The sequence below is a fragment of the Arachis ipaensis genome, chromosome B6, assembly GCF_059453495.1.
Source record: "Arachis ipaensis isolate K30076 ecotype BB chromosome B6, ASM5945349v1, whole genome shotgun sequence".
Taxonomy (NCBI): domain Eukaryota; kingdom Viridiplantae; phylum Streptophyta; class Magnoliopsida; order Fabales; family Fabaceae; genus Arachis; species Arachis ipaensis.
The window spans coordinates 88,356,386-88,370,741 of NC_142441.1; the positions used below are offsets into that span (position 1 = coordinate 88,356,386).

General features: G+C 37.7%; 1 pseudogene; it reads left to right on the forward strand.

The window, feature by feature from the left end:
* Window positions 1–1,134: 1,134 nt before the first annotated feature.
* On the forward strand, window positions 1,135–2,388 carry LOC148561676 (uncharacterized; annotated as a pseudogene).
* Window positions 2,389–14,356: the final 11,968 nt, after the last annotated feature.

Here is a 14,356-nt window from a genome sequence, read left to right on the forward strand (position 1 = left end):
GTTTTCGACGTAAAAGGGTGCACAATGAAATATTGTGCGAGAGTGATACTGGATTGGTGCTGGAAGCACAATCCTTATCACGCGACCGCGTCACCAACGTGACCGCGTTACCGACGCGGCCGCGTCATCCATTTTCTGACGCACACTCATGCGATCGCGTGACCCACGCGATCGCGCCGTCCCAATTTTGGCAAATAAATTAATTTGAACAGAGAGTTGTGCTGGTACGAGGCTGCACTCGCGCCAGAAGCATAACATGGGTCATGCGACCGCGTGACCGACGCGATCATGTCACCATACTTGAAGCGCATCCACGCGAACGCGTGCCCTAGGCCGCGTCGCATGCGCCGCACAGCTCAACCTAAAATTGCCACATATCTTATCTTTCTCTCCTCCAAATCCTAATTTTTCTTTTCCTTCCTTATTTCTTCCTTCTCCCTTCTTCCTTCTATCTCACCTATCACTCTCTCTCTCTCTCTCACCTCCATTACCAAGGTTCTATTTTCTTCTTCCTTCTTCTCTTTTCTATCATTATTATTATTTTATATGTTATTTTCTTTTTCTTTTCTTTTTCTTTTCATTATTCATATTTTCCTTCTTCTTCTTTTCCTTTTTACATGGTGTTAGAAATTTATTTGAGTCATTATTCCTCATTATTTGCTTGTGAATTATTGCAATTTGTTTGACAATTTTTATTTTTAAGGGATTGCTTGCATGTTCACCTTCATACTTTCTATATCTTATTTACCATGCATGCCATGTGTTTGCGAAAAAGCCCATATAGCATTATGCACTTTTCTACATTACTTTACTCTACTATTCAATGCTTGCTTTTCACAAATTCTCTTTACTATTGTTTTAATTGAATTTAATTGTCAATACAAATATTTTGGCTTGTTACAACTGATGCTTGGTCTATGCTACTCATGCCCTTTTCCGGCATGCCAATAAACACCTTGCATCCACTTATCTTTCGATGCACTGACTATTTTTCATTGTTGGCTTTTCACATGTACTCGTGAGCATGTGATAATGTCAGTATATCTTAATGTGCATCCATCACCCTCTTTTCTGTTTCCTTCCTTGCTGTATATCTCTTTGAATTTAATTTACTTTCTCTTCCCTTCTTTCAGGATGGCCACCAAGAAAGGAAAAGAGAAAGCTACTTCTAAACCATCAGCAAGAAGAGGAACTAAAAGAGCATTAATGGCAGAGCCTTCTTCAATCGTAGTCAAGCCCTCAACAAAAAGAGTTAAGAGGATAATAAAGGTTGATGAGAAGGAGAAAGCCTTTCCAGCAAAGGACACTGCGCGATTTCCCAATCGCTATTGTGAGCAGATGTTCCCTATCCTGGCAGAAAGAAACTATAACAATGAATACCTTCTTATCCTCCCATCCAATATTGCTACCTTTGTTGAGCCGCAAATTGAACGAAGACAATGGGGTTTCCTACGGAGACAGCCAAGGTAGGTCAATCTTTCTTGGGTAGTTGAGTTCTACTCTAACTTCTACATGCCAACCCTGCAGTCTGTTTATGTCCGGTAGAAGCAAGTCCCCATCACAGAAGAGGCCATTCAGCAAGCTCTGAGTCTTCCCCCTATTCCAGAAGGAATGGACGCCTTCCAAGAAGCCGCACTTAAGCGCCAGAGGTACCAATTTGACTGGGACTCTGTTCTCGGAGTTATCGCATTACCTGGCAGCCGTTGGATCTATGGATACCACCGTACCCGCCCTAAGAGAATCTTGGCTTCAGCACTTACCTTGGAGGCTCGCGTATGGGCACAGATCATGTCCTATTACGTCTTTCTGAGCACTCATGAGTTCTCCTTCACTGCGGACATGGCTGTTCTACTATGGTGCATCCTTACAGACCAACCTCTGAATCTCTCACGACATATCCGGAATGCTATGGGACACGTACAAATTGCGAGCAATTTACCTTTTCCCGCCTTGGTCTCAGATCTTGTCTCAGCCGCCGGAGTCTCCTACAGAGCTGGGGACACCAAAGCCGTGCTTCCACGGGATGATCAGTATGTCCCTAACAGAAAATACCTCAGACTCCCAACAGCCACTACAAGCCTTCCTACTACTCCAGTTGAAGATAATCCTTCTTCAACACCACAAGCACCTACAACTAATGAATTGCTCCAGCAGATAATCAAGAGGTTGGATCGGCGAGAACACAAAGCTAAGTTGAGAGAGCGCCGTAACAACCGAAGATTCAAACACCTCAGGGAGCTACTTAGAGGAGATTGCAAAGACTCAGACACCCCGGAATCCACTTCTTTTACTAGCACAGGGAGCCATGATGGTCCCGATTGTGGAGATACTGCTACCAGCCCACCCCTGTTCCTGACAGACGGCACCGAGGACGGTGCAAAGCCTTAAGTGTGGGGAGGTCGGTCAGTACCTGACTTCCGGAGGTAATTTCTCTTCTCTAGCACCAATAATTAGGATATTTTAGTTAGATTTTCTTTCTTTTATATAATAGAATAAATTGCATAGGCTAGGATAGTTGCATGCATGTTCCACTTGATTGAAAAGACAATAAGTTTCTTTTAAGACTCTATCTTTGGAACAAAATTTCACTAATTTTTCAAAATTTTTATGATAAATTTGCTTGAGTTGTATTTGGAACATGACATTTGAGCTAAAGAACACACACAACCTTAAGATTTGAGCCTTTATGTATGGTTACATTATTTAACCATAATTATTTCATTCTTGTGTGTTTACTTCTCTATGATTGTAATCTATATTTTGTTTTATCTTATATGTCCAATATTTATTATATTTGCATGCTTGCACATGATTGAGGCCATTATTTGTTTAATGTTTTGGACCGAAGCTTTCACATAAAGCTGGGTTGGCTATTAAGCCATATCTAAATTTTTGGACTGAAGCTTTAGACTAACATTGCATGATTCTTGGAATTCTTATTAAAAATTTTGAATTTCTTTATTTTCTTTTCCTGATTAATTTTTGAAAAATCCAAAAAATTTTAATAAAATCATTAAAACCAAGAATTTTATGTTTCATGTTTGAGTCTAGTGTCAAATTTTAAGTTTGGTGTCAATTGCATACTTTTAATTTTCTTTAATTTTCGAAAACTTATGCATTATGATCTTCATTAATCTTCAAGTTGTTCCTAATGATTTTTCTTGTTTGATCTTTGAATTTTCTTATTTTGTGTCTTTTCTTGTTTTTCATATGCATTTTTGAATTATTAGTGTCTAAAGTTTAAAAATTTTTAAGTTTGGTGTCTTTCATGTCTTTCTTTTCTTAAAAAAATTTTCAAAAATATGTTCTTGATGTTCATCATGATCTTCAAAGTGTTCTTGGTGTTCATCTTGACATTCAAAGTGTTCTTGCATGCATTATTAGTTTTGATCTTAAATTTTTATGTTTTGCATCATTTAGTTGTTTTTCTCTCTCCTCATTAAAAATTCAAAAATAAAAAATATCTTTTCCTTATTTCACTCATAAATTTCGAAAATTTGAATTGATTTAGTCATAAAGTTTTAAAATTTAATTATTTCTTATTAGTCAAGTCAAATATTCAATTTAAAAATTCTATTTTTTCAAACTTTTTTTTTTCAAAAATCAAATCTTTTTCAATTTCCTTCTTAATATTTTCGAAAATTTTAAAATTTGATTTTCAAAATCTTTTTCTCATCTTTATTTCATATTTTCGAAATTAATTGCTAACATTCAATGTTCTGATTCAAAAATTTTCAAGTTGTTACTTGCCTATTAAGAAAGGATCAATATTTAAATTCTAAAATTATATTTTTTAGTTTCTTGTTAGTTAAGTAATCAACTTTAATTTTCAAAATCAAATCTTTTTAATTTCCTTTTCAAAATTTTTTCAAAATAGATTTCAATCATATCTTTTTCAAAACTTAATTTCAAAATCTTTTTAAATTAATTAATTTATTTAGTTTTCGAAAATCACTAACCACTTTTTCAAAAATCTTTTTTATTATTTAATTTATTTAGTTTTCAAATTTTATTTTATTTCTTCTTTTAATTTTCGATACTAACCAATAATTAAAATAAAAACAAAAATATTTTCCTTTTATTTTAATTTAAAATTCGAATTATCTCTCTCTCTCTCTCTCTCATCTCTTTCTATTTATTTATTTATTTATCTACTAACATTTCTCTTCTTCTCATAATTCGAACCCTCTCTCCCTCTCTGTGTTCGAATTCTTCATCTTCTCTCTTCTTCATTCTACTCTTCTCTTCTTCTACTCACATAAAGGATTCATATTCTTTTCTATTCTCTTCTTTTTTATATGAGTAGGAGCAAGGATAAGAACATTCTTGTTGAAGCTGATCCGGAATCTGAAAGGACTCTAAAGAGGAAGCTAAGAGAAGTTAAGGCACAACACTCTGGAGAGGACCTGACAGAATTTTTCGAAAAAGAAGAAGAGATGGCCGAACACAACAACAATGGTGGAGATGCAAGGAAGATGCTTGGTGACTTTATTGCACCCTCTTCTGATTTCTGTGGAAGGAGCATCTCAATTCCTACAATTGGAGCAAACAACTTTGAGCTTAAGCCTCAATTAGTTTCTCTAATTCAGCAGAATTGCAAGTTTCATGGACTTCCATTGGAAGATCCTCATCAGTTCTTAGCTGAATTCTTACAAATCTGTAACACTGTTAAGACCAATGGGGTAAATCCTGAGGTCTACATACTTATGCTTTTTCCCTTTGCTGTAAGAGACAGAGCTAGGACATGGTTGGACTCACAGCCTAAAGATAGCCTGAACTCTTGGGAAAAGTTGGTCAATGCTTTTTTGGCCAAATTCTTTCCACCTCAAAAGTTGAGCAAGCTTAAAGTGGAATTCCAAACCGTCAGACAAAAAGAAGGTGAATCCCTCTATGAAGCTTGGGAAAGATACAAGTAATTGATCAGAAGGTGTCCTTCTGACATGTTTTCAGAATGGAGCATCATATGTATATTCTATGATGGTCTGTCTGAATTGTCCAAGATGTCATCGGACCATTCTACTGGTGGATCTCTTCATCTGAAGAAGACATCTGCAGAAGCCCAGGAACTCATTGAGATGGTTGCAAATAACCAGTTCATGTACACTTCTGAAAGGAATCCTGTAAATAATGGGATAACTCAGAAGAAAAGAGTTCTTGGGATTGATACTCTGAATGCAATATTGGCTCAGAACAAAATATTGACTTAGTAAGTCAATATAATTTCTCAGAGTTTGTCTGCAATGCAAGCTGCATCAGGCAATACTAAGGAGGCTTCTTCTGAAGAAGAAGCCTATGACCCTGAGAATCTTGCAATGGAAGAGGTGAATTACATGGGAGAATCCTATGGAAACACCTATAATCCTTCTTGGAAGAATCATCCTAATCTCTCATGGAAGGATCAACAGAAGCCTAATCAAGGCTTCAATAATAATAATGGTGGAAGAAATAGGTTTGGCAATAGCAAACCTTTCCCATCATCTTCTCAGCAACAGACAGAGAATTCTAAGCAGAGCGACTCTGACTTAGCAACTGTAGTCTCTGATCTATCTAAGACCACTCTCAGCTTTATGACTAAAGCAAGGTCTTCCATTAGAAATTTGGAGACACAAGTGGGTCAACTGAGTAAGAAAGTTACTAAACTCCCTCCCAGTATTCTCCCAAGCAATACAGAAGAGAATCTAAAAAGAGAGTGCAAGGCCATAACCATAACCAACATGGCCGAACCTGGAGAGGAAGAAAAGGCAGTGATTTCCAATGAGAAAGACCTCAATGGACGTCCACTAGCCACTAAGGAGTTCCCTAATGAGAAATCCAAGGAATCTGAGGCTCATATATAGACCATAGAGATTCCATTGAACTTACTATTGCCATTCATGAGCTCTGATGAGTATTCTTCTTCTGAAGAGGATGAAGATATTGCTGAAGAGCAAGTTGCTCAATATCTGAGAGCAATCATGAAGCTGAATGCCAAGTTATTTGGTAATGAGACTTAGGAGGATGAACCTCCATTGCTCATCAATGAACTAAATAATCTGGTTCAACTGAAATTACCTCAGAAGAAACAGGATCCTGGAAAGTTCTTAATACCTTGTACCATAGGCACCATGACCTTTAAGAAGGCTCTGTGTGACCTGGGGTCAAGTATAAACCTCATGCCACTCTCTGTAATGGAGAAACTAGGGATCTTTGAGGTGCAAGCTACAAGAATCTCACTAGAGATGGAAGACAATTCAAGGAAACAGGCTTATGGACTAGTAGAGGATGTCTTAGTGAAGGTTGAAGGCCTGTACATCCTTGCTGATTTCATAATCCTAGACACTGGGAAGGATGAGGATGAATCCATCATCCTAGGAAGATCCTTCCTAGCCACAGCAAGAGCTGTCATTGATGCGGACAGAGGAGAGTTAGTCCTTCAATTGAATGAGGACTACCTTGTGTTTAAGGCTCAAGGATCTTCTTCTGTAACCATGGAGAGGAAGCATGAAAAGCTTCTCTCAATACAGAGTCAAACAGAGCTCCCACACTCAACTTCTAAGTTTGGTTTTGGGAGGCCATCATCAAGCTCTGAGTCTCTGTGAAAGCTCTCCAAGAGCTTCACTGTCAAGCTATTGACATTAAAGAAGCGCTTGTTGTGAGAAAACCCAATGTTATTTAATTATATTTATTTATTTTCCATTGTTATTTTATGTTTTCTTTAGGTTGATGATCATGTGAAGTCACAAAAACAACTGAAAAATAAAAAAAAAAGAATGAAAAACAGCATTAAAAACAGTACACCCTGGAGGACAGGCCTACTGGCATTTAAACGCCAGTAAGGATAGCAGAATGGGCGTTTAATGCCTAGCCTGGCAGCATTCTGGGCGTTAAACACCAGAATGGGCAGCACTCTGGGCGTTTAACGCCAGAAAGGGCTATCTGGCACAGACTAGCATTAAACGCCAGAAATGGGCATCTGGCTGGCGTCTAACGCCAGAAATGGGCTTCTGGCTGGCGTTTAACGCAAGAAATGGGCAGCAGAGTGGCGTTTAACGCCAGGAAAGGTAGCAGAGCTGGCGTTAAATGCCAGATTTGGCACAGAATGGGCGTTTGAACGCTAGATTAGTGCAGGGACTCGAATTCCTTGACACCTCAGGATCTGTGGACCCCACAGGATCCCCACCTACCCCACTTCTTCTTCTCTCCTCTTCACACCTTTTCATAACACTCTTCCCCATACACCCTTGACCAATCACCTCAATACCTCTTCCCCAAACACCATTCACCTATCAAATCTTACCCTCTTCTCCATACTCTCTTCACCACTCACATCCATCCATCATAAAACCCCACCTACCTCACCATTCAAATTCAAACCATTTCCCTCCCAAACCCTCCACTTCATGACCGAACCCCCCCTCTCTTACCCTATAAATACCCCTCCTCACTACCTTCAATTTCACATAACATACACACTACAATCCACCTTGGTCGAACCTACACCAACTCTCCATCTCCTCAATTTCTTCTTCTTCTACACTTTTCTTTCTTCTTTTGCTCGAGGACGAGCAAATCTTTTAAGTTTGGTGTGGGAAAAGCTAAAGCTTTTTGTTTTTCCATAACCATCAATGGCACCAAAGGAATACCCGAGGTTCCCTTTAAGCTCAAAAAGAGTGAATATCCGGAGATCCGACATGAAGTTCGAAGAAGAGGTTGGGAAATCCTCACCAACCCCATTCAACAAGTCGGGATCTTAATGGTTCAAGAGTTCTATGCCAATGCATGGATCACTAAGAACCATGACAAAAGTGTGAACCCGAACCCAAAGAATTGGCTCACAATAGTTCGGGGGAAATACTTGGATTTTAGTCCAAAAAATATGAGGTTAGCATTCAACTTGCCAATGATGCAAGGAGATCCTCACCCTTTCACTAGAAGGGTCAACTTTGATCAAAGGTTGGACCAAGTTCTTAGGGACATTTGTGTGGAAGAAGCTCAATAGAAGAGAGATTCAAGAGGCAAGCCGGTTCAACTAAGAAGGCTTTACCTCAAACCCATGGCTAGGGGATGGTTGGAGTTCATCCAACGCTCTATCATTCCTACTAGCAACTGGTCTGAAGTCATAATAGACTAGGCTATCATGATCCATAGTATCATGAATGGAGAGGAAGTAGAAGTTCATAAGATCATATCCCTAGAACTCTACAAGGTGGCGGACAAGCCTTCCACTTTGGCAAGGTTAGCCTTCCCTCATCTCATTTGTCACTGATGAAGCACAGAAGTTGGTGAATTAACAATTATTAAAATAGTTACGTTGCAAGTATAGTTCTTAACTCACCGAAAATCTGCCTATCAATTTAGAAATATGTCACAGAGAGTTTAAATTAAAAATTACTGGGAGTTGGAATCCCAGGTCGTCTCCTAACGAGTTACAAAAAAGTGTGCTATTTTATTAATCAGATGTTCCTAGAAGTTGAGTTAAGTAGATGGAAAATAAAATTGAGAAAATTTAAATAATATGAATAAAAGCCTTGACTGGGAGTTGATTAGTTGGAATCTCTATTATTGATGGGATGATTTCAAGATTAATTTATAATTAATGGTTGTTCTGTTTAGTTATCCTTTACTAGATAAAGGAAAGTCAAACAAGTTGGAATGTTAGATCTGTTCACGAGTTGCAACCCACTTAGTTCAAAGGGATTGGTGTTAGTGACTTGATAGCAATCTAATAGTTAACCCAATTACAAATTCTCTTTCAATCCTTCCAACCCAAGAGTTTCTTTCAATCAACTCCCCATCAAGTGAAGAAACTACTCGCTCATTGTAAATAATAAATCCATAACATATGAAAGAGAATTAAAAGAAGACATGATTATTGGAATGGAAAATAAATTAAAATGGAAGAAATAATCCTTGTATTAAATAATCATGAAAGTATTCAAATGAAAAAATTGAACAAAGCAAAGAACATGGAAGAATAAAACCAAGTTAAGAGAACGAACTAGAATGACGAAGTCTTGATGAGGAAATAACTCTTCTCAATGTTCCAATGCTAAGACCAATTAAAAATTAAAATTCTAAAACCTAGAGAGAAAAACCTAAAGGAGTAAAACTATTTCTAAAACTGAAAACTGTGTTGAATGAATGTTATCTTTTGTTTCTGCATATTCTCTGGCTCTAGTCTGCTGTTCCGGGCCATGTCTAATGTTTTGGCCCGAAGCTTTCACATAAAGCTGGGCTGGCTATTAAGCCATATCTAAATTTTTGGACTGAAGCTTTAGACTAACATTGCATGATTCTTGGAACGGCAGAGCTCCACACCTTAATCTATGGGGTGTAGAAACTCCACCGTAGAAAATACATAAGTGAAAGGTCTAGGCATCGCCGTGAGGCCAGCCTCCATGGTCTAATGACTAAACGTTCCAAAGAGGGTCAAAAGACCAAAAATGATCCAAAGATGGTTAAAATAAATCTCTAAAAGTAGTTTATATACTAAACTAGTAACCTAAGGTTACAGAAAATGAGTAACTAAATGCAGATAGTGCAGAAATCCACTTCCGGGGCCCACTTGGTGTGTGCTTGGGCTGAGCATTGAAGCTTTTTCGTGCTTAGTCTTTTCCTGGAGTTAAACGCCAGCTTTGGTGCCAGTTTGGGCGTTTTACGCCAAGATGTTTTAGGCTGACTTTGAATGCCAGTTTGGGCCATCAATTCTCGGGCAAATTATGGACTATTATATATTGCTGGAAAGCCCGGGATGTCTACTTTCCATCGCAATTAAGAGCGTACAAATTGGGCTTCTGTAGCTCCAAAAAATCTACTTCGAGTGCAGGGAGGTCAGAATCTAACAGCATCTGCAGTCCTTTTTCAGCCTCTGAATCAAATTTTTGCTCAGGTCCCTCAATTTTAGCCAGAAAATACCTGAAATCACCAAAAAACACACAAACTCAGTAAAGTCCAGAAATGTGATTTTTGAATAAAAACTAAAAAAAATATAATAAAAATTAATAAAAATATACTAAAAACTATGTAAAAACAATGCCAAAAGGGGTATAAATTATCCGCTCATCATGCACCCTGTTCTTGCTGCTGTGCTTTTGTTCATGGATGTTTGGAGTGAACCACTTGCTAGATATTGTTAATGGTTACTTATGCAGTGAGGGTGATTTTTGATAAATTTCTGAAATTGATTTGATTTTGCTGCTGCAATTTTTGTTCGCTGCTGATGTTGCGCAATCAATGTTGCTTAACTGTTGGTTTTCAACTGTTGTTAACTCCACTGATTTGGTCGCTGAAGGCTGAGTTTTCTCTGCATTCACTATTCTGCTACATTCTTGTAACAGTTAATCAATTTCCGGATGTGTTTGTGCAATGGTGATTTGTGCTCAATGTCTGCGTTAAAACTGTTATTGCTGCTGTGTTTATGCTTCAGTTTACACTTAATCACTTGACCCAACATGCTTATTTGTTTAAATTCATGTTGAATGTTTGTGATTGGTTGTTGAATCAAACAAAAAGAGTGCTGTTGAATTGTTCTTTGTTGATCTATTGTGGTGCTGAATTTTGAACCATTACTTTTGCTAATGGTTCAAAGAATGTTGCTTGATGCCTTTGGTTTAGTTTTCATTATTTGTTCATGCTTTATTACTGGATAATTGGCTTATTTGTTTGGTTCATATGAATTCAGATATGATTTTTGTGTTTTACTAGTTAATGAATTCATATGGCATCTAAACTGATTAGTTGAATTTCGGAAATAGTCCAATTTACTGCTGAAATGCTACAGGATTTTTCCTAACCTTATTTCATTAAATGACATTGTTTTATTTGGTGCAACAAGATTCTATTTGACAGATTTCTATGTTAATAGAATCTTGTTTGCTAAATGGGTTTGAAAATTTCCTCTTGAGCTTCCTTACGAGTTTTGGTCAATTCTTTAACTTCTTTGCTTCTTTTAAATCATGTGTTCTTCTTGAGCATTGAATATGCCTTAATTGAGTTATAAATTGACCATAAACTTGAAATTCTTTTGAGATTTTGAGCCTCTTTTGCATAAACTCACAAGTTTGAAGGTTTTTCTATCTATGTGGCTGATTTGATTCATTTTATTCATCATAACTTACATTACGTCACATAGATAATGAGGTTTTCAATTCTTGTTTCAACTTATGACTTTCATGCCTCATTGGAATTTGGTGTTTGAATGCTCCTTGATTAACTTGTTCTCAATATTTTTCACATTGCCAACACTAAATTGCTTAAACTTATGCCACTTTACTTGTGATTGATAATTACTTGATTATGTGCTCTACACATACATGTGCATTACTTGTTTTGGCATCTTGAATTTTTGAGAAGTGAATAGAAACTTGCTTGTTTTGAAATTTTTGAATTTTTTTTAGAATTAAGGAACTTGTGACTAGGTGGTACGCGAATTGTTTGTTCCCCGACAACGGCGCCAAAAACTTGGTGCACGTGACGTGGTCTCAACACTTCTTCACAACTCCGCGTAACTAACCAGCAAGTGCACTGGGTCGTCCAAATAATACCTTACGTGAGTAAGGGTCGATCCCACGGAGACTGTTGGCTTGAAGCAAGCTATGGTCATCCTTGTAAATCTCAGTCAGGCAGATTCAAATGGTTATGAGGTTTTGATAATTAAAATATTAATAAAACAGAAAATAAGATAGAAATGCTTATGTAATTCATTGGTGGAAATTTCAGATAAGCGTCTGGAGATGCTTTGTTGCTTCTGAACTTCTACTTTCCTACTGCCTTCTTCCAACCATGCGTTACCTCCTTCCATGGCAAGCTGTATGATCCTCTCGGATGAAAACAAATCCATATGCGCTGTCACCGCATGGCTAATCATTTGTCGGTTCCCGCTAGCGTCGGAATAGGACCATTGTCCTTTTCCACACTGTCACTGCGCCCAACATTCGCAAGTTTGAAGCTCGTCACAGTCATCCCTTCCCAGATCCTACTCGGAATACCACAGACAAGGTTTAGAGTTTCCGGATCTCAAGAATGCTGCCAATGGTTCTAGCCCATACCACGAAGGTTCTAATCTCAAATTTAGATGCTCTATTGTCAGGAGAGACAATGTGAATCGTTGATTGTAAACCCAAGAGAATATACTCCGGCTGTCGTCCAATGACTACGTTGAACATCATGTAGATCGCTTTGTGGTTGTCAAGCACGCGATCTTGGCTAAGCGAGTAACGAAGATTGGGTGATTGTCACGGGTCACCCCTTCATTCTGACTTAACTGAATTAAGTACGAGAGTATATCTTGGAGAAGAAGTAGGCGTAAGTTGAATAGAAAAACAATAACACTTGTATTAATTCATGAAGAACAGCAGAGCTCCACACCTTAATCTATGGGGTGTAGAAACTCCACCGTAGAAAATACATAAGTGAAAAAGGTCTAGGCATGGCCGTGAGGCCAGCCTCCAAATGTGAACAATAATCAAAAGATAATAAGCTAGATGGTCAAAAAAAGACTCTTAAACAAATCACTAAAAGTAGTGTTTATACTAAACTAGTAATCTAGGTTTACAGAAAATGAGTAACTAAGTGTAGATAGTGCAGAAATCCACTTCCGGGGCCCACTTGGTGTGTGCTTGGGCTGAGCATTGAAGCTTTTTCGTGCTTACGCTTTTCCTGGAGTTAAGTGCCAGCTTTGGTGCCAATTTGGGCGTTTAACTCCAATTCTGGTGCCAGTTTGGGCGTTTTACGCCAAGATGTTTTAGGCTGACTTTGAATGCCAGTTTGGGCCATCAAATCTCGGGCAAATTATGGACTATTAAATATTGCTAGAAAGCCCAGGATTTCTACTTTCCAACGCAATTGATATCGCCTAATTGGGCTTCTTTAACTCCAGAAAATCCATTTCGAGTGCAGAGAGGTCAGAATCCAACATCATCTGCAGTCCTTTTTCAGCCTCTGAATCAGATTTTTGCTTAGGTCCCTCAATTTCAGCCAGAAAATACCTGAAATCACAGAAAAACACACAAACTCATAGTAAAGTCCAGAAATGTGATTTTTGAATAAAAAGTAATTAAAACATACTAAAAACTATGTAAAAACAATGCCAAAAAGGGTATAAATTATCCGCTCATCACAATACCAAACTTAAATTGTTGCTTGTCCCCAAGCAACTAAAAACAAAATAGGATAAAAAGAAGAGAATATACAATGAATTCCAAACTTATCAATGAAGATCAGCTTCAATTAGATGAGCGGGACTTGTAGCCTTTTTGCTTCTGAATAGTTTTGGCATCTCACTTTATCCTTTGAAGTTTAGAATGATTGCCATCTATAGGAACTCAGAATTTAGATAGTGTTATTGATTCTCCTAGTTCAGTATGTTGATTCTTGAACACAGCTACTTTATGAGTCTTGGCCGTGACCCTAGGCATTTTGTTTTCCAGTATTACCACCAGATACATAAATGCCACAGACACATAACTGGGTGAACCTTTTCAGATTGTGACTCAGCTTTGCTAGAGTCCCCAATTAGAGGTGCCCAGTGTTCTTAAGCACACTCTTTTTTCTTTTGGACCACGACTTTAACCGCTTAGTCTCAAGCTTTTCACTTGACACCTTCACGCCACAAGCACATGGTTAGGGATAGCTTGGTTTAGCCGCTTAGGCCAGGATTTTATTCCTTTAGGCCCTCCTATCCATTAATGCTTAAAGCCTTAGATCCTTTTTACCCTTGCCTTTTGGTTTAAAGGGCTATTGACTTTTTCTACTTGCTTTTTCTTTTTCTTTATTTTTTATTATTTATTATTTTTTATGTTTTTTCGCCAATTTTTTTTTCTGCAAGCTTTTCACTGCTTTTTCTTGCTTCAAGAATCAATTATATGATTTTTTAGATTATCAAATAACATTTCTCCTTTTTCATTATTCTTTCAAGAGCCAACAATTTTAACATTCTGATGCACGGAAAACTTGTCTCTCAACAAATCTCCCTTCGGCAAGTGTACCGAAGTTGTCGTCAAGTAAAAACTCACAATAGAGTGAGGTCGAATCCCACAGGGATTGATTGATCAAGCAACTTTAATTAGAAGAATGTTCTAGTTGAGCGAATCCAGGATTTGGGTTGAGAGTTGCAGAAAATAAAATGGCAGGAATGTAAATAACAGAAAAGTAAATGCTAGAATTAAAGGACTGGAAGTAAATGACTGAAAATAAATTACAGAATTGTAAATGGGAATGGGGGATTTGCTCATAAAAGTAAATGGCAGAAATTAAAGAGAATGGGTAAGATCAGAGATGGGGAGTTCATTGGGCTTAGGAGATGTTGCAATTCTCCGGATCAAGTTCATTTTCATCTCTTCCTCAATCAATGCACTCATTGATCTCCTTGGCAATCTTA